Raw genomic sequence first — 22,500 nt, forward strand, 5'->3', positions numbered from 1 at the left:
CAGCCACATGAGCACTCCCTCATCAAGCTTCGGGTCGTGAGCCTGCGTCAACTTCATGCGCTTCGATGGAAATCCAGCTTTGATTGCAGCCTCGATTGCATCCTTCTTGCTGAGAATGCCCTTCACGGTGGTTCTCTTAACTTCGACGCCCCATTTCTTGCTAATCTCCCTGGCCAACTTGGACTGATTTGGCTCCTTCTTCGCGGCATCGATGATCTCCTTCTTCTCCTTCAGCGTAAAGTCAGTTCGCTTGCGTTTCTGAGCTGACATTATGGGCTGAATTTGAAAAAAAATGATGTCACTGTTGTACGTGTGCCTGCGTGTCTGTGTGTGTGCTCGCGCTTTTTTGTGTCTCGTTGTGCGTGTTGTGATTGCCTTGTTGTGGCTGGCATCGGGGAGAAGAATCGCGTGTTTTGACAGTCTGACTATGCGCGTACGTATTGAGTTATGTTGTGCGCAGCTGGACTGTAGTTCGTCGCTTCGCCTTTGGACGTGAGTGTGATAATCGAGCACTGCGCAATACAGATTTTTTCATGGCTCGTGCCTTTTAACAGTCACACAGTAGTGGCATGGTAGCGAGAGTAGGGGGTGGCATAGTAAATTTATTTTGTATTGAATTTTGTTGGGACCGAGCAAAAGTGGTATAATAGCGAGAGTGGCATAGAAGCGAGGTGGCATAGTAACGAGCTTTGACTGTATATATATATATATATATATATATATATATATATATATATATATATATATATATATATATATATATATATATATATATATGTGTATATATACATGTATGCATTCATATATATCCATATATGTACATACACGTGTATATATATGTGTATATATATATATATGTGTATATATATATGTATAAATATATATATATATATATGTATATATATATATGTATATGTATATATATATATATATGTATATGTATATATATATATATTTATACATATATATATACACATATATATATATATACACATATATATATGTATATATATATGTATATATATATGTATATATATATATATATATATATATATATATATATATATATATAGATATTTACATATACGTGTGCATATATATATATATATATATATATACATATATATATATATATACATATATATATATATATATATATACATATATATATATATATATATATATATATATATATATATATATATATTGTTACGGCTGTGGAAATTCGCAAACCACCATTCAGGTCCCGTAGGTGAGATAACTCGAAGTACATGTGTAGTTAGCCCCAAACCCATTGTTTAGAGGGAATTTATGTGATTCATTCGGGCTGCGACGCTTTGAGATAGCCGTTTTTCTGTTCTATCTTTATTTTGAATCAACCGCCATAACCATCAAACCACCACCGATAAACCCTCCACCCTCCACCACCCTCACCTCTCTCCTTCGACGGCCATTTCCGCATCACCTGTGAACACTGAGCGTCGGGCTGTCTTGGGCTCGTTCAAGCGATACGCACCGAGCCGCGAGTGCAAATAGCTGCCTTTCCGAGGGAAAATTCAGATCAAGAATGCTACACGCCCACTTCTGATCCGTCCAATCAGCAAGCGCGGAGCGGCTTGGCCCCGCCTTCAGGCGGGTCCATGTGAAATCAAAATATGCAAATTCTAGGATCAGGGGAGGTTCACGCCCACTTTTCCTCCGTCCAATGGGCGAGCGTGGCTCCGCCGCCGAGCTCATCCTGATCTGGAAATTTGCATATGGGTTCTCCTGCCGGCCTATAAAACGCCGAGCGCAAGGCGAATCGTAGCAGAGAGTTTTGGGGCAGAGTCAGTTTTGGAGACAGAGAGTTTTTGGGGCGGAGAGTAAGAGTTTTGGGGGGAGAGTCATCGGGCGGAGTGTGGCAGCGGCGGAGTGTGGCAGAGAGTGGATTCGGGAGGCGAAGGCATCGAGTTGGGTTCTGCAGTCAGCTGAGAAGAGTTGTGACAAGAGGCCAAGGAGCTCAGGTCCGAGGCGAGGACGGCGGTCGGCGACAAGGTCGCGGCGGGAGATCACTCGTCGCGGGATCCAAGCCAGCCAGCCATTCTCCCTCCCCCAGAGCATCAACAATTCCCCCTTTTCCCCCTCGCTGAGATAGTGTAACAAGGGGGCCCCGTTCCCACCCCACTCCAAATGTCGTGCCAATGAAACCCGCGAAGGAGCACGGAGTCAGGGCACAGCGCCATGCGGCCATGTCTGCGGCTCATCCACCAACGTGCCACGAGGACGCGGGTAGGATCCACCCGGTCTCGCGGACCTGGCCACTCCTTCAGGTCCCGCGCACATATTGGCTTACAGGCCCGTCTGCCCCCTTGTCTATGAGGGTGGCTTCTTTCCTTTGCTTTTGAGTAAATGTGTGTCAGCGCCGTGTCTTGTAAAGTAGAACTGTGTAAGTGTTGCCGTGTGTACGCGTATTCGGTTCTAACTCTGCATCGTTGTTTCTTTTGTTTTCCCGATATAGGTGCATTCTGACTGTTTGGCTGTATATGTGTGCTCTCCGTGTGTCGCGTAATAAATGTGCATTGTGTGAACTGTTTTCCCATTTCGCTTCGTCTTTTCTTTATTGACTCTCCATCCTGCTTCACGTAAAGGGTTCGTAGTGGGCTTAATACACCCGATAATTAATCGGAACCGTCGAGGCCGACGATAACACCGCTCGGTTATCCCGATAGCACGGAACGGACCGCTTTAGCGGTTCGTGTCCAGAGTGGGCCTGTGGCGAGGTACGATCGCCCGGTCGACCATCCGCCAGGTACTTAGGTAGATCGAATTTGGCGAGCAACCCTATCCTGCACGGGTGGGCAATTGGCACGGTCGTAGTGGGGTTAAACCCCCACCCGTGACTAGCTCCTGGCATTGGTCCGAGAGGGTCATGACTGAATTGTCCGTTTCGGTGGGCGAGGCGGACGCCATTCGAGTCGATCGGCCGATCGCACGCCGGCGGGCGCGAATTTGCAACTATATATATATATATGTATATATATATATATATATATATATATATATATATATATATATATATATATATATATATATATATATATATGTATATATATATATATATATATATTTAGTTTATTACTAATATTTTAACATCTTTTGTTTGAGCCATTCGTTTCCAAGATGTGGGGAAATTTTTTTTATGAATTGGGCACCTAACATATGTCGACAACTGAAGGTGGTGGAATAAATATATGTTCAAATTCAAAATGAAAAAAAATCTCGTATATAAAGCTCATTCGAACCACTCACTGACTGACTGACTGATATTAATCTTTGGTACCTTCTGGGTAACGTAGAGAGCTGAAATTTTGCATGCCGCCATACATCGAAGCTCATACACCTGGAAAAATCACATAACTGTCGGAAAGTGTCCGTAAATGAACCTATCCGTAAATAAGTGCAGTCTTGTTGGGCTCACTCCAGGTGAGCGACCCGAGACAATGGGGAAGCTCGGTCTGGAATTGCTTACAATGTGTAAGCATACCCCACTCGTGTGTGTGTGTGTGTATATATATATATATATATATATATATATATATATATATATATATATATATATATATATATATATATATATATATATATATATATATATATATATATATATATATGTGTGTGTGTGTGTGTGTGTATGTATATATATATATATATATATATATATATATATATATATATATATATATATATTTTTGTGTGTGTGTGTGTGTATGTATATATATATATATATATATATATATATATATATTTTTTTTTTTTTTAACATTGGATCAAAATCATTATTGCTCTTTATGTATTCACGCCTGACAGGATTAGAACAGAGGTATAGTGCATTTACCTTTGAGCTGTCAAGTTTGGGTTGGATTCTTGAACAGACTATAAACTGCTGGATTGGTGCTTCACCGAAGAGTGTTCGATCACAAAGTGCACTATCCCTTGGATGGACATTCGGACGAGTGTCTCATCTGCTTGTATGAGTAGGTGGACATTTATGATCCCACGGTTTCTTTCTCGAGGAGTATGTGAGTTCTCGCATCCTGAATAAATTCCAAATTCTGGCTCTAACCAGCTCCAGTCAAACATCAAGCAAGGTCACCCAGTTCATGAAAGACGTGGGCCAAGAACGTTCTGCGGCTGACTCGAAAAGAAGGTGGGAATAATTGAAGCCATTAATGTAGTATTAGTAGTAGTGGTAGTAGTAGTGGTAGTAGTAGTGGTAGTAGTAATGGTCGTAAAAGATCCCACATTATCTTTTCTCTCGATCGAGTGCAGCCTGTGGCTGCTGGTTGCATCATTGTTTGGGACGCGGCAGTGCCGCTGATGCAGTGTCCCCCTTACCAGTACACATACTCATTTTGCCGACCTCGGAAGGATGACAGGCTGAGTCAACCTCCTGGTGTATATTAATTCAGCGGCCCAACGGGGCTTGAACTCAGGACCCTAGGATCCCAAGCCGCCACCCTAACCACTAAGCCAACACCAGGCTTACATTATATTTTAGGAAGAGTGGACGCATTGTCACCAGCATCGAGAACAAATTCCTTCCCTCACTACCGCTGGGAAGGTAAATCATTCAGTGTTCGTAATCTTCTCCACCATGAGGCTGCTTTTGCAGAATTGAACCTCTCTTTGGACAAAGCACCACATAAAGAAGAGATATATTCATATGCCAATGATAATGAATGTATTTGTATGCAAAGTTTTGGCTCATGGAAGAGCGCGATGCAAGTCTATTTGGCTCGTGGAATTTTCAAAAACAACATTGTTTTAAATTGCTGGTCCAGCAGGTCTTTGCCTCCCTTCTCCCAACGCTTCGCAACACCACCACCCTCTTAATAATGGGCCGAAATCGAAGACCACTTTAAGTGTGAATGGCAACCGGACTCCTCGTTGTGATCGCTCGAGACGAGTGTGTGTTGTGCTATAAGCAACAGCAACCCAAACAGTCTGTCTGACAATGACACAAGAAGTTGCCATAACATAATGCATCTGGAGCATGCAGTCTGCCTTGCGTTGTGACAGCTGTGGAAATAAATAGTTGTAGCAGCACAACTTTTTCATCTAAAAAAAAAAAAATATATATATATATATATATATATATATATATATATATATGTATATATATATATATATATATATATATATATATATATATATATATATATATATATATATATATATATATATATATATGTATACATATATATATATATATATGTATACATATATATATATATATATGTATATATGTATACATATATATATATATATATGTATACATATATACATATATATATATATATATGTATACATATATATATATATATATATATGTATACATATATATATATATATATATATATATATATATATATATATATATATATATATATATATGTATACATATATATATATATATATATATATATATATATATACATATATATATATATATATATGTATACATATATATATATATATATATATATATATATATATATATATATATATATATATATATATATATATATATAAATATATATATATATATATATATGTATGCATCTATATATATATATATATATATATATATATATATATATATGTATACATCCTGGTGTTGGTGCAGTGGTTTGGGCAGCGGCTTGGGATCCAAAAGGTCCCGAGTTAAAGCCCCGTTGGGCCACTAAATGAATACACCAGGGGTTGGCTCAGCCTGTCATCCTTCCGAGGTCGGCAAAATGAGTCCAGTGTACCGGGCCGGTGTAGACCCCGGTTAAAATAGGTGTACCATATCCCTGTGTTGTAAGAGGCGACCAGGGTTGCGTCAGGAAGGGCATCTGGCGTAAAACATGTGCCAAATCACTATGCGGATGATCCGCTGTGGCGAGCCAGAACGGGAGCAGCCGAAAGAAGAAGATATATATATATATATATATATATATATATATATATATATATATATATATATATATATACATATATATATATATATATATATATATATATATATACATATATACATGTAATATTAAATGCATTGTTATAATTATATCCATACATACATTCATTTCTCCATGGATATGTTTGAAGCTTAATTTCATTGCTAAACATTGTGAAGCAATATTTTTATTCAGAAAAGTAAGTTAAAAAATCGACATTGAGGATTCATCTGGAGACGTCGTTTTTTTTGTTGTTTTATTGAGTTTTTTTTTCATTTTCAAGATTCATTCTGGAAATCATTCAGCCATATTCTTTTGTCACACGGATATTTGTCTTTTTTTCTCTCGTGCCATTCAATTCCCTGTTGCGTAAACTGAACGAGCGATTCAATATATTGTCTTGATAACGAAATCCTTTTTTTTTTTTAAACAACAACAAACAAACGCAAATGAATGTTTCCAAACTTTTTGGAACTTAAAAATATAAACACAAATATAGAGCCCCCCCCCCACCCCCAACTCTATACCCCTTGCTGAACGCAGCTGTTCAAGGTGAGCAGGTGAAAGGTCTAAACGAGTGTTATAACCTTCCACAAATATATATATATATATACTGTGTGTTCTTTCGGCTGCTCCCGTTCGGGGTCGCCACAGCGGATCATCCGTTATGATCCGCACACCGATTTGGCATAGGTTTTACGCCGGATGCCCTTCCTGACGCAACCCTGGTCGCCTCTTACGACACAGGGATAAGGATTGGGTTTCGCCATGATTCCGGGCTGCCCTACACCCTCTCATAGCGTGGCCCAGTGCAGAGCTCCCGTCCTCGAGCGATCCTCCAACCCAAGCCTCCAAGTAGCCGGATTACAGGCGCACGCCAATACGCCCGGTATCTTTTCTCTTCTCACCTACACCTCCCATAACGACGTGATTCCTCTACCCCCTCTTCCTCTTCCTGTTACCTTAGCCGATCCACATTAACCAAATACCTTCACATTCATTTCTTTTATATATATATATATATATATATATATATATATATATGTATATATGAATATATATATATGTATATATGAATATATATATATATGTATATATATATATATATATATATATATATATATATATATATATATATATGTATATATGAATATGAATATATATATATATATGTATATATGAATATATATATATATATATATATATATATATATATGTATATATGAATATATATATGTATATATGAATATATATATGTATATATGTATATATATATATATATATATGTATATATATATATATATATATATATATATATATATATATATATATATATATATATATATATATAATATTCCTACGAGCGAATGAATGTCCATAGGGTAGATTCATGCACGTTTTGCCTTCCGCCCAATCCTTTGCCCGCACTCACACCTTTTTACTGGTTTTATTTCAAACTAAAAATACCATTTTAACTCGATGTAAGTTATACTCCCATTTTTGGCAGGTGTATTTTAGACCTCATTCTATTGAGCTCAATCGAGGAGAATAAGGTGTACATGAGTTCCTATCCCAAATTGGGTTGCAGAGATAATTTACTTTTATTTTTCATTTACTTTTTCTTTATTATGGAGATAATATCACTTTTCAGTGTTAAGGAATAAAAGTAAATCTCGGATAAATGAGGATATGATGTCCGAATCAGCACCTTTGGTAAACTTCAATTGCAATGATTTCCCGACAAAACTTTGTTGCCGTGTGTCTTTTTCACCTTCTTGTAATCCCATAATCCATTTATATTATAAATAATGTCCGTTTCCTTACAAGTAAATTTCAAATTTCAAGGCCATTCGATATTATTAACAACTTATGGTTGTTATTTCTGAACTCTATTCTTTTTTAAATGCTGAGCATCAAGCAAAGAAGCATCATGTACCATTTTTAGCTTGTCTTGAATTGGAATTCCAGATATGGTATTGTCATCGCGCGCTGTCGGTCCGTCCGTCTCCTATTTTGACTTCTCCGGCCAAACTGCTGGGTCGATCCAGCTGAAATTTAGCAACTGACTAGTAACGATGATTGCAAAGCTCATCCCGTTCACTTTGCTTTAAATAGGTCAAAATGGTCAACTGAGTAAATTTCTTCAAAAATCTTCTTCTCCAGACCCACCAGTCAGAAAGCTACTAAATTTGGGTTGCAACAATAGGCATAGGTAAGGATGTTAAATTGTGGAGGTCATGCCAATCACATGACCGGAAATGTGTCAAAATGCCAGCTGAATCAATTTTGGGGAAAACGACATAAATTTATTCAAAAAGCTTCTTCCACAGACCCACCAGTCAGAATGCTACCAAATTTGGGTTGCAACATTAGGCCAGGGCCCAGATAAGCTTCAGGTCTAGTAGTCCTATTTTCTAAATCTTTGGTATGACTTGGCCAGGGTTCAAACCACCAACCTACCAAATTCATAGCAGATATACGGACCATTACGCCACCGAGTCTGGTTAAACAAAACGCTAAAGAATACAAAACGCTGAACAAACTGAATGGGTAAAAAAACAAAAATTGCATTGATAATATTGCTACAATTACTGCAACTAGCACTTCTTTTTTTTTTAAAACACACCAAATTATTTCCAATCTCTTTCGGTGGTGGCCGGGAAATATTTTGGCCAAAGTCTTTCATGAATGTTCAGGCTAGAAATTTAAAATTTCTTCAGTATACTGGCGATAAGTCTCCTCCTCTTCATGAATTAGTATCTTTAATGTCCATCAACGATCAGTCCTGGCAGATATGTCTCCTGCGGATTAACGTCCTTAATGCGTACATTGACACATCACCCTACATGTGTAACACCAGGGTCGGGATTTGAACCTAGCCTAGACTGCTCGCAGGCGAGTGTGTATTCCTCTATTTGCAAGCCCATCAATAACATCACTGAGAACATGTATGTACAATCAGGTGGATGTTCAAAGATGAGGATGACAGGATGACCTACAGAGGAGTGCACACTCGCTGCTAAGGTGTCTTGCCTGTATTTGAATCCCGACCCAGCCAAAAACTCTCAGCCTGGTGTTTCACAGGCAGAGCGATTCATCAATGTGTGTGTGCCGTCCCTCAGATAGACGTTAAACGAGAGTTCAATTTGCCGTTATTCCTTGGTGGATGTTAAAGGCTGCACGGTGTCCTTCGTGAAGAGTCGCGAGCTATCGCCAGCACCCTGAACAAATTCCAATTTCCTGCCATAACCACTTCTGGGAGAAAGAATGCAAACCACCCAGTATGACTATAACTCTTGCCAAGAAACTGTTTTGGCAGAACCAACGCTCTCAAACACAGAGTACGGTGAATCAGATGGGATAAGGATTCAAAGAAGTTATCATCAATATATACATTTGCCGCAAATTATTTTGCAATCGTAATCGTACAATTATTTTGCAAAAGCAATGAGGTCAACATGCATCCGTTTTTGGGGGGGGGGGTGAGATGGGTGGGGGATAAGAGAAGGAAATCTCGAGATGGGACATGGCCGGTCGGTCCACCATACCTGTTCTCCAAGCACACAAACCTAACCCCACCAAAAAAAAAAAAACATTTCATCCCAAAATCATTCTGCAGATATAAATGACCTTTACCGGGTTCAATGTTTTGAACGGTAATTGTAAATTTAGTTTTCCACGTAGTTTGCAACATGTATGACTAAGCCCCAGAATAAACACACAATGGGTAAAAGGCTCTCAAAGTCAATACAGCTGGTTCATTTTTGGCAGCCTTAACGTCTGCTTGCAAAGGAAACGTCTTGCGTGTCTGTAAATGGATATTGCCCATTATCCAGTTTTTACGACAAATAAAATACGATTCGAAACTTTAATACATGCAACGTGATTTTCCCGTATCGGGTTTTGCCAGATCTGTTGACACTTCATCGTTCTCTGATATATAGTCAACATATTATCTTCTTGCTTTGCATCAAATACCATGCTTTGTTTTCTGGAAATTGATTGGCAGTGTGAAGAGGTGCCTCACTTGACGCAGTCACCGCCACCTGCTGGACGAATGAGAGGGTCTTTGAGATACCTCAAAGCAACGACACATTTAGTTTAATAATAATAAAGCAGAATAATAACGACTTATTCTTTCTTATTACCTCTGTCACCGAAGGTCGATGGCGCTTATATTTTCACCCCTATCTGTTTATTTGCTTGTTTGTCTGTCTCTCTGTCTGTGAGCAGGACATCTCAAAACGTTGTGCACGGATTCAGCTGAAATTTGGTGGACATGTTGGATGTGTGACAAGGGCGAATTGATTTGATTTTGGTGAAGATCTGGATAAGGATACCAGAATTACCTCCACCACCAAAGGTGAAGAAGGTCATGTTTTCACCCTTTCTGTCTGTTTGTTACTGACGAAATCTTTAGATTTCGTAAGCATATTGATGACTTCCGTTTCTGTTTGTTACGAACGAAATCGAAAGATTTCGAAAGTATATTGATGACTTCCGTTTCTGTTTCTTTGTATGTATGTTTGTTTGTTTGTTTGTAGGTATGCTAACTCGAGAATGGAAGAAGCTACCAATGTCAAATTATACCGCGTGATTCAGGAGGGTGATGGCTGGTGCTGATTAGATTTTGGTCAAAATCGGTCAAAGGTCAAGGTCACAGTGAGGTCAAACATCCAAAAAATGATAACTCAAGAACGGAAGAAGCTACCAAAGTCAAATTACACCACGTGATTCAGGAGGGTGGTGGCGAGCGATGATTAGATTTTGGTCAAAATCAGTCAAAGGTCAAAGTCACAGTGAGGTCAAACATCCAAAACATTCGATTTTTGATGGTTTGGTACAGAATCATCGAAGAAACTTCTGGTTTGCGTCGCTACCTTCTCGAGAGACAGCTTTTATTAGACAAGGTCAGAGGTCAAGTTGACGATTTCGTAAGTACCAGTCTATGACTGCTTGTGTGTTTGTTTGTTTGTAGGCACGATAACTCGAGAATGGAAGGAGCTAACAATGTCAAATTACACCACGTGATTCAGGAGGGTGATGGCGAGTGCTAATTAGATTTTGGTCAAAATCGGTCAAAGGTCAAGGTCACAGTGAGGTCAAACATTCGATTTTTGATGGTTTTGTACAGAATCATCGTTGAAATTTCTGGTTTGCGTCACTACCTTCTCAAGAGACAGCTTTTATTAGACAAGGTCAGAGGTCAAGTTGACGATTTCTTGAGTACCAGTCTATGACTGCTTGTTTGTTTGTTTGTTTGTATGCAGGATATCTCAAAAAGTTGTTGACAGTTTCGGATGAAATTTTGTGGACAGTTTGTTTGTGTGACAAGGACGAACAGATTAGATTTTAGTGAAAATCCGGATCCGGATCCAGATACTAGAATTTTTTTCGTGATTCTTCACCATTGAGAGACAGGGCCAAAAACTATATACAACACAATATATCAAAAAGTTATGGACGGATTATGACAAGACAAGGTGGACACGCTGGATAGGTGACAAGAACAAGCTGATTAGATTTTGGTGAATGTCCGGATCCAGATTCGGCCCAACAATGGGATACAAGACGTAAACTGTTCAGCCTGGCAGAGGTATTCACTCAAACAAGTGCTATTCTAGTTTTGTTAGATTTTAATCGCATTTCTTCACTTGTTCATGAAATTAAAGAATGCATACAAGGTTTCTTGTGATATCACAAATCCCTGTGATAGAATACATACACCAGTCACATTTGCAAAAATAATTCAAATTATTTCATGCTGAGAGTCATGTTTGAGTATAACCCACCTGAAAACTATCACAGCCCCCCTTAAAGGACGTGACAAGTTTCACTGCTGAAATAAAGGGGGGACTGCATGACACTACTCTCTCTCTCTCTCTCTCTCTCTCTCTCTCTCTCTCTCTCTCTCTCTCTCTCTCTCTCTCTCTCTCTCTCTCTCTCTCTCTCTTTCTCTCTCTTTCCTCTCTTTCTCTCTCTTTCTCTCTCTTTCTCTCTTTTCTCTCTTTTCTCTCTTTTCTCTCTTTTCTCTCTTTTTCTCTCTTTTCTCTCTTTTCTCTCTTTTCTCTCTTTTCTCTCTTTTCTCTCTTTTCTCTCTTTTCTCTCTTTTCTCTCTTTTCTCTCTTTTCTCTCTTTTCTCTCTTTTCTCTCTTTTCTCTCTTTTCTCTCTTTTCTCTCTTTTCTCTCTTTTCTCTCTTTTCTCTCTTTTCTCTCTTTTCTCTCTTTTCTCTCTTTTCTCTCTTTTATCTCTTTTCTCTCTCTTCTCTCTTTTCTCTCTTTTCTCTCTTTTCTCTCTTTTCTCTCTTTTCTCTCTTTTCTCTCTTTTCTCTCTTTTCTCTCTCTTCTCTCCCCCCCTTCCCGCCCCTCCTTACACCGTTTAATAAAATATTAAGTAAGCTGGAGTCAGCAGCTCGTGGAGCATGTTAACCTGGTCCTTTCACACATTGGTTTGCCAAAAATTTATGTTCGACTGAAGGTGGCAGGAAATTGTAACTTGTTAAATTTGCCGGTGAAAATTCACCGACCCTTCACAAAGGAACCATGGGATCTTTACCGTGCATGAGTAATATGCAATCTCACATCCATCTGAGGGACGGTGCACTTGAGGATGCAACAGTCTTCCTGAAAAACACCAATCTGACAGTTTATACCTGGACTGAGAATCAAATCTATGCAACAAGACTGCTTAGAGGTTACGACCTCTGTGTACACAATCCTATGTCAGAACAAAGCAAAGGATAGACTTTGACAAGTGTGTGTATGTATGTATGTATGTTTACATATATATATATATATATATATATATATATATATATATATATATATATATATATATATATATATATATATATATATATATATATATACGAGCATATACCCGTGCTTAGCACAGAGTTGAATGGGTGGCATAAGGTGGATGAGGCAAAGTAGTTGATGTTCTGGGAAGCTGGGGAGGGTGTCATCAGGGATGTGATGCACTATGGTTACCTGTCCTTAGTTTTCTAAAGGACCTCCCTGTCGATGACATTTTGGTTGAGTGTTTTGTTGCTGAATAGTCCTTGTGAGGAATTATTGTCCACTTTGGTGGATATATGGGAGTAACCTCTTGCACGTGAAAATGCAACATGTTGTTGGCCATGGGAGAACACAGGGGCTGGGAGGTATATTCCGAGTTTGTCAAATGTTTGGCCCTGGGATTTATTTATGGTCATCGAGTATGCGAGTCTGACTGGAAATTTGTTCGGTTGACTAACAGTGTGACTGGAAGGTTGGTGTCTGATAGGGAAAGTTTAACATGATATAGGCCTAGCCCTAGACTGAACAGGACTAGTGGAGGGTGACCGAGAATCAGAATGCAAATTTCAATGAACGGCACTTTTTGGCGCACATCTGACGATCGAACACCGCTTGGACGCTTGAATTTGAAGACCACACACGCAAGACACAACATAGGTAACAATGGCGGTTGATATTGACAATTAATGTAATGAACGGCAGTTGTTTGGGTGCATCCGACAATCGAACACACCTTTAATTTGAACAGTTAACATGCACGCATTCAAGGTCCAGAATCTATTGCCGGACACTGTGCTTTCGAAGAACAAAGAAAAGAAGAGAATCCGGGCAATGAAGGGATGACCTCATACCCGTTCCCTGGTTCCCCCTACCTTCAGATTATAGCCTTTGATGTTATCTGGACGTAGGCCTATTGCAACTTATTTTCGGGTGTTTTTAATTTGTATGTTGGATTTCAGACACAAATTGACAGTCTAATTGGGCGTGTTCTTGAATCCCTTCTTGAATTGGTCCAGCATGGTTCGGATCTGAGTTTCGGCGGGGTTTTATCCCCCATAATCCATTCATTCCAGCCGGCACGGCTTTGGCAGTTCCGCTCCACTGCACCCGAACCGGAGTTTGGGAGTCGGTAGTTGGAACTCCACCGCAGTCGGTAGAGTGACCCGGTTCGAGCAAGACGTGCCAAGGGCGTGGATCCCCGGTAGCTGAGACCGCGTGGTTACTTAGGTAAATTGGTTCCAGACAAAAAGACCCTACGCCACGCGGTCGAGATATTGGCGTTCCACGGTCGGTTAAGCGACCCACCGCCTCACGGAGTTATCCGTGAGCGATGGCCTACAATTCCAGAGTCGATGTAAGTTTCTCCATGTAAGTCAATCGATGTAAGTTTCTCCATGTAAGTCAATCGATGTAAGTTTCTCCACCTCGCGGTCGTTCTCGCCACCAGACCTCCGGCCCGCAACAATATATATATATATATATATATATATATATATATATATATATATATATATATATATATGTACATATAACTATATAAAAATGTATATATATGTATGTATATATATATATATATATATATGTATATATATATATGTATATATATGTATATATATATATATATATATATATATATATATATATATATATATATATATATATATATATATATAGATATGTGTGTGTTTCTCCAATTGAAGCTACGATGAGAGAGGCAGAACGTCTTCAGAGCGTGTTTAAGGCAAAGGGTTATCCATACAGCTTGCTGCCCAGAAGGAAAATGATCTTGGTGGTGTACACAGTGTCCTGTGGTTGTGGGGCCAAATATGTGGGAGAGACAGAGAGGACTTGAGGCCAATGCATTGCTGACCACCACAAGATCTTTGAGAACAACTATCTTAATAGGACTGCCATTGCGAAACATAGCCTAAAGCAGGGCACACACCCCAATGGGATCAGGTTTGCATTTTGGGTTCAACCCCAAACAGAACCAGAAGACGGATTTTGGAGGCTTCGTATATGGAGGAAACAGTCACATTGATCATGCAGGAGGTGGTGGATTTGCCGTTAGCATTTGAACCACTCTTGCATAAATGCACTGGGGAGCTCCGCCATCAAAAGGGAATTATCTGTAACAAGTAACCTGATTTGTTCATCAAGATGAACATATTCCAACTACTACACCCTCCTTTCTTCCCAAGTCCCCAACCTCCTGGCCTCTCTTCTCCACCGAAGATCCTACAGAGTCCTTCATGAAGAATCAGGCGAGTTATCGCTGGTACCATGAACAAATTATAAATTTCCGCTCTGACTGACTTCTGCAAATGGCAAACCATGGACGTGCCAATCAGCTGCTTCGGTAAAACCAACGCTCTGAAAAGAATATGGAACAGATTTTATATACATTTAATATTGTTGCAGACTTGGGGTTGGTCGGGATCACGAGGTGGTTTCTCAAATCCTCTAAGCAGCCGACAATCATGTAAGCTGACGGACCTCGGATAAGGCGGGTTGCGAACCACGGACGCCATCTAAGGCGTTTAATTAAGGCAGGGTCCAGCATCTAACTCCGCTTTACCTTTCTGGTGAATTAAACCACCCTCCCCCCCCCCCTTCCCCAGGTGGAGTACCGTGCTCTCAACACTCCACTGTCATCAATCAGATGGCTGAGCGACACCATAAGTGGAATGTTGGCTAATGGCTGACCACAAATAAATGGCAGGGCTGAACTCCCTGTCACTATTCACATATTATGTCGAACCAATAAAAGATGACAATCAGGCAGTTTGGGAGACAGTTTATGGAGTTTAACAAGGAGCAAGTATTTACAAGAAATGTCACAGAAGAAAAGCTCTTATCCCTTGCACAGAAGCCCAGTCTTATTCAATCACTTCGTCACATTTTCTACAACACAGACACCTCAGTCATTCCGGGGAAACAAAATAAGGGAGAGGAACAGAGAGAAGAGAATGAAATTTGAGGCCTGTTTGTGGCCTTTCACTCACTGGATGCAAGCCGGTGGGCTTACGTTGGTTCAAACAAAAGAGAGGGCAGGGGGAGAAAGCAGAGGAGGGTGCAGAGTGTAATGCTACGGGTAGGGAGAGGTGCAAATGGTAAATGCGTGGAGCTTAGAAGAAGCAGCGTGAGGTGTGAGCCATTAAGCCAGCTCTGAAAAGGACAAGGGCTGTTCGTACATTTAGGGCAAGCAAGAGACAGATGGCGTGAGTCAGTATGTATGTGCCAACATGTCTGGAAATTCTTCGCTGGCTGAGCTTGCTCCCTCCCCGAAACCTCGCTCTCTCTCGCATGCTTCACCAACCCTCTGGTCACCAACTTGCTTGTCTCAGATCCCAGATGCACCAACTACTCTCTGCATTTCACTCTGGCTTTGAAAAGCCACGGGTAGACATGGCATTGTGGATGGGCAGCTTCCCTCCATCCTGGCAGTGGCATTGGGGTTACTGCCATTCTGCTCCTGCAATTGCTCTCCAGGCCGGCAGAGTTGTGCCTTCACATTGGCTCGTCCTGTCTTGAGGCGCCGTTCATTGGTCATGCCCAGCTGCTGCATTCTGCTATCGACTAGGATGTGGCATCGGTGGTTGGAGCCATTGGTGGAGTTCTCACCCACTCCACCTCCCTGGCGGTGCAGCTTTTCAGTACTTAATGATGCTCTTTTGTGGATCGCTGGCTCACACCGTTGGTTTGATAATATTGGTTTTGTAACGTTGAGTGTTTTAAAGCATGGATAGATGTGCTGCAGAGGTGTGAAGAAAGAGAGAGACAGACAGACAGACATAATTTAGATGGAAAGACAAGAGTTACAAAGGGGGATCGAGTCTTCTACATAAACACAATGTGTATTCCCTTTCCTCTGATAGGAGGGGAGAGATAATTTAGCTACACAATATACTACAGAGATAACTGCACAAGGGATTATTTTTGTGCATAGTATGTGCTTCCTTGGGGTCTCCGAAAACCATCACACCATATATCACACTGTTCAACCATCCCACTTTGGGGTGGTTCAGTCCCAATTTGACATTTCGTGTTCCGCTTCCCGACCGACCGCTGAAATGTCCTGCTTTTACGTTGAAGATGGAAAAAAGTAGTGAGATGTTGCGAAATATCAAAATATCAATTTTTATTCATATATATATATATATATATATATATATATATATATATATATATATATATATATATATATATATATATATATATATATATATATATATATATATATAGTTACGGCTGTGGAAATTCGCAGGACACCATAAAGGTCCGTAGTTCAGTTAGATCGATAAGTCTGTGTTCAGTTATATTTCCCCACTGTTGTTTAATGGGAATTTATTCGTGTCACAGGGCTGTGATCCTTTGAGATAGCCGCTTTCTTTACTATCGTTATTTTGGACCAACAACCACATTTCAATCGCCTCAAACCACAAAAACCACAATCGCCTCAAACCTCATCAACCACATTTCGATCGCCTCAAACCACCACAACCACCTTCACAACGCCAGCATCACAACAACCACGATCGCCTCAACCACATTTCAACCACCTAACCACCTTCCCCGCTATGCCAACTGCCGATCCCCTTCTCCACAAACCAAACCACAACTCTCTACCGATGGCGCGTGGATTTTCCCTCCTGCTTTTCCCGCGCTTTGTTTTGGGGGAGGTGCGATTTGAGACAGAGGTCAAAGGTGAAAAAGGTGGGGCCTGATTTTGGGGGAATGAATCTCCCTGGACCTGTGCCAAGAAAGATTATCTCGGCCCCCGTGAGGTGTGCGGGGAGGGGGGCGAGAGGGCACGCCCTTTTCTGGAAACTTCCTGCAGGAGCTGGAAGGTGGGCAGAGCGAAAAAAGGTGGGGGAAAGGCGTTGGAACGGGGGGTTATAAGGCCGCAAAGGACGCCAGCTTGGGGCCTTCTTCTCCTTCGTGTGTTTTTCATCAGGGACTTTGTTTTGTCTTCTTCTTCATGGTGGTTTTCGGTGGTGCGTGGGGCTTCTTCTCCTTCGTCGGCTTGGTCTTCGAGAAGTCAGGGCGGTCGGTCAGAGTGTCAGTGTCAGTCGGTGGTTCGTGGTCTTCTGCCCATCTGGGTCTTGGAGAAGCGGTCCGTAGAGCGACCTGCTCGTTCGAGCTTGGAGTCGGTGGAGAGTCTGGGCGTCGTGGAGGGGACGCGGACTGGAGACACCGCTTTGCCAGCTGTGTCGCGCGGACTTGCGCGTTCGTTCAAGGAGCGCCGGAGAGAGCTCGCCCACCATCGCACCATGAGGGTACAGGTAACCTGCAACGGTCTCGTGGGATTTGTTCGGTCTGCCAAGTCCCACGCCGTAAATGCCCACGGACCCTGTCTGGCGCCCTTGTCTTTTGAGGGTGGCCTTTGCTTTTGCTTTCGAATGAATGATGCAGCGGCGAGTCTCCATAAGTAAAACTGTTAAGTGGCTGTACATAACTTGCTTATAGTGGGTTGTAGTGCTCTCGCTTTATTTGCTTCCATACCTGCATGATTGACTGTATATGTATATTAAAATAAATGTGTTTGTGTGAATGTACCCCGTTCGTTGCGTCCTCCTTTCACCACATTGAAATGCCATCTTGCATCTCGGAATAAGAGTTGGGGTTGTTAAATATCCGGTAAATAGAATCCGATCCGGCAAGGTCGGGCGATAATACCCACTCGGTTATCACTGCAGAACGGAAAGAACTGCTTGCGTGGTTCGTGTCCAAGCCGACCTGCGCGAGGTACAGTCTCCCAGTAGGCTACCCGCGCGAGTACTTAGGTATATCGAGATTCGGTGATTGACCCTATTCTGCGCAGGTAGAAAATTGGCTAGGCCGTGGTGGGGTTGAAGACCCACCCGTGACAGGGTTCCGGCATTGCTCCGGAAGGTCACGACTTTATTGTCCGTCCGGTGGGCGAGCGGCTACTATTTGTGGAAAGTGGCCATTCGCATGCTGGCGGGCGCGAATTCGTAACACTGGTGTCAGAAGTGGGATTCAAATCCATCCCGCCTCCAACTAAATTAACGGGAATCGGATCAGGGGTGTGTAGAGCGACCCTCGATTCCCATTAAATTGCGAGCTTTAAATTTATTTCCGAGAAGCAAGATGGCGGTTCAAGGCGAATGGGTGCAGGGTGGTATAGGTATGTGTTTTAATGTAGAATCCATGGCCTGGGACGGTTTTTTTTTTATAACAACCCCACCACGAATTTTAATCAGTGGGGGAGCTCACCCCCATACACTGAGCATGGACTTTGCTGACAAACAAACTCGGAGTCGCACAATAGCGGCGCGATCGCACATCAGAGCAACATGGAGCAGGCGGCTATTACGAGCGCAAGAACAGCACGACACGAGGCGAGTGCTTTCAGCCACCGCTTCAAACCACGTGGTCATGGCAGGCGAGGCAGGCGGACATTGGTGGGCTTCGGACACAATTGAAGGAAGAATGGAAAAGAAGGCTGGAAGAGGAAAAACGGAAACACGATTTGGAATTAAAAAACCTGAAGGAAGAGGTAAGGGTAGGTAAGAGGATAATAGAAATCCGAGGAGGGGCGATAAAAAGAGAACAGGAATATCAGGAACACCTGAAGGAAAAGGCAAGGTTGAAGTATGTGGAGATGAGCAAGGAAAGGGATGAAATGAGGAAGGAGGAACAGAATGAGAGTGAGGAAAAAAAAGTTATGAGATACTGGAACACGAAACCAAAGAGAGAAAATTACAAAACGAGCTGAGGATGTTGCGGAAAGAAAGAACGGAAACAGAGAATGAGATGTTGAGGGACCACACTGAGCAAATCAAACAGTTGGAAGCCAAAGCAAGGTTGGAGTGTGCGGAGATGAGAAAGGAGGTCGAGAAAAAAGCTTCTGAGTTACTGAAACACCAAAACAACGAAACGGGATTACAAAACGAACTGAAGATGTTGAGAGAGGAAAGAACGAGAACGGAGAATGAAACGTTGAGGAACCACACTGTGCAGATCAAACAGCTGGAAGCGAAGGCCAGATTAAAGAATGAGGAACAAGAAAGAGTACTGAAAGAACAAAGAATGAGACAGGAGAAAGAAATCAGTCCATTGAAGGAAACAACTAGATTGCAGAATGAGGAACAAGACAGACAGTGGAATAAAAAACACAAATAACAAGGAATGAGACAGGAGAAGGAAATCAGCCAATTGAAGGAAACAACGAGATTGCAGAATGAGGAACAAGAGAGATAGTGGAATAAAAAGCAAAAAGAGTATGAATTTGAAACTGAACAACAAAAGGAAAAAACAAGGTTGGAGTATGAGGAGATAGTGACAGAAGAAAGAATGAAACAGGAAAGGGAGATCAACAAAATGAAGGAAACTATGAGATTGGAGAATGAAGAACATGAGAGATGGTGGGATAGAAAACACAAAGAAAACGAGGTTGAAGTTAACCAACTCAAGGAGAGAGCAAAATTTGAGTACACAGAGATGGAAAAACTCCGGAAAGAGAACGAACAACTCAAAAATCTCAGAGGGGAGGAATGACTCAAAAGGAGCCAAGAAGTAGAACGGCACAATAAGGTGGGATGTGTGACAGCACCACAAGGAGTAATGTTAGTGGTGCAGGACTTGATTGACACCACTCGTCGGATGAAAGAACAATTAGTGCAAACCCTGAGAAAGGAGACACAAATAAAAATGGAGACGATGGAAATAAGAGACAAAGAAGGAAATAGAAGTATTGCCAGATACACGGGAGATAGACCGAGTCGAGACTGAATTAAATAGACACGAAGAGACAACAGAAATAAAATGTATAGAGACTCGAGAGATAGAAAAAAATAGAGGAGAGACTACACGATAAGGATGAGGTGAAAGACGAGCACACACACATGGAGGTAGTGGAGGACGATGAGGGGAAGCTCGGGGAATGTGTCGTGACCCGATGCAAGCAGCCGGATAGCCTCCTTCAGGAACGGAGAGAGACGCTATGCTCCCTTGAAGCTGATCTCGACCAGGTGGGTCCGTTCGAGCTTTGCGAGGTAGAGGGGGCGAGTGCTGTGGACGGGTGCACACGGAGCTTGGGGAGTTTGGAGACCCCGGAACCCCTTGTGGTGGCGCGAATCCCCAGCGTGATTGTTCCTGTGTGTGTGTTCACGAGTGTGGCGAAATGTGTGCTGAACAGTGCGCATAGCGTGGGTGAAAGGCGTTGTGTGAAAGGGACCGCGTGTGTGAATAATAGGGTGTACGTGGTTGCGAGTGAGCCGAAGTGCGTGCCTCCCAGCACGCCGTGTGTGGATGAAACACCCTGTGTGAGTGAAAGGCCGTGTATGAGTGGAACCACGTGTGCGAGTGAAAGGGCATGCGTGAGTGAACGGCCGTGTGTGAGAGGGACCATGTGTGTGAGGTCACTGTATGTGAGGGAGATGGCGGTCGGCATTCGGGAACACGCAACCGCATGTCCCGGTGAGAGTGCCATCTCGAGGTGTGTTCGCGTGGGGAACCCCTCGAAACGCGAGACTTGTTTTGAATGCGCAGGGTGACGTCATGGCTGCACGTATGGTTGGAATCCGGCCGGAGGGGAGACCCTGCCGGATGGTACCGTCCGAGAAGGGACGAGGTGCGCGAAGCGCGAGCAGCTGCCATGACGTCACGGAGAGAGTAAAGCGCAGGTTGCGAGTTGCTGCGCTGATTTGCGCATTTAAAAAACAAAGCAAGCCTCACTTCGGGTGAACAGGATTCCCGGGCAAGGGGTGGAAGACCCCCCTGCCTGGGCACAGGATACAACTAGTTAGGGGGAAGGGTTAGCTTAGCGAGACCGGCTCCATGGGGCAGGGATAAGTCCTCATGGGGCCCGAGGAATGGATTGGTTAGAGGAATTTTAGTCAGATTTACGCGGGAAATAGGAAATGATTTTTTGGAAGACAAAGACAGACTTTGGATGTGTCGTGTGGACGTAGCTTAGCTACGTAAGTTAAAAGGAACATGCTGTAGTTTAAGGGATGATGAGGGAGCACGAGATAGTTATGGGATTTAGTCAGCAGAATGGCAGTATTCAGCGATGTGTGAGAAGAGGAGTGAAGTGGAAACATATTGAGTGAGTGAGACCAGTGGGTCTGAGTGAATGGAGCGAATGTGGTATGCATGGAGCGAAGAGTGATTGGGGGGAGGAGTGATTCCCACCCAAGGGACCCCAGGGTCAGAATAAAGTGAGTTAGTGGGTTAGTTACATTTTCAAAATGGAGGTCGTTTTGCTGTTGGTGGGAGTGTAGGCTCGAAACCCGTTTGGAGGGGTGCAGGAGCCCTGTTGACAGGCTGGAAGCGTGGCTGCGAACGGTGAGTATCGCTGAGTGGGTACCCCGGGCACCGGGCGAGTCGGCCGTGGTAGGCCAAGGGTCCATGGGGGGCTGAGATAGTATTGTGGGCACAGGTGGGCCCACATGATGCGGGGCCCGGGGCGCCATTGGCCACGTGTGCAGTGCATTGGGCACGGGCACCCAGGGAAGGGGCCCAGGGCGCCAGCCTGTCACGTGAGCGTTTCAGGGGAGTCGCCAGGGAGGGCACTCCCCGGTGTTTAGGGAGCTGGTAGGCTCGGAGACAGTGTAGTGCCCGGGGGTGCCATCCTTGGAGAATCGGCAGAGGGTAGTTACTGCCAAGGGAGCCATGCGTCCCAGCCATGAGACCGTGTGAAGGCACGGAAGGAAAATTGGAGGGCGAGGCCCGAAATTGTGAGGACACCAACACA

The 22,500-nt window shown here is 42.5% G+C and overlaps 1 long non-coding RNA gene across 1 annotated transcript in view; it reads left to right on the plus strand.

Moving 5' to 3' along the window:
• LOC147027640 (uncharacterized) overlaps positions 1-22,500 on the plus strand; it is a 167,937-nt gene that overhangs the window by 135,135 nt on the left and 10,302 nt on the right. The window contains exon 4 of the long non-coding RNA XR_015057168.1: positions 10,212-10,341. This is a non-coding gene — a long non-coding RNA (uncharacterized LOC147027640). The remainder of the gene's footprint in view (positions 1-10,211; positions 10,342-22,500) is intronic.

This window comes from Eptatretus burgeri, chromosome 4 (assembly GCF_056783735.1).
Source record: "Eptatretus burgeri isolate ZD-2024b chromosome 4, Ebu_testis_v1, whole genome shotgun sequence".
Taxonomy (NCBI): Eukaryota; Metazoa; Chordata; class Myxini; order Myxiniformes; family Myxinidae; genus Eptatretus; species Eptatretus burgeri.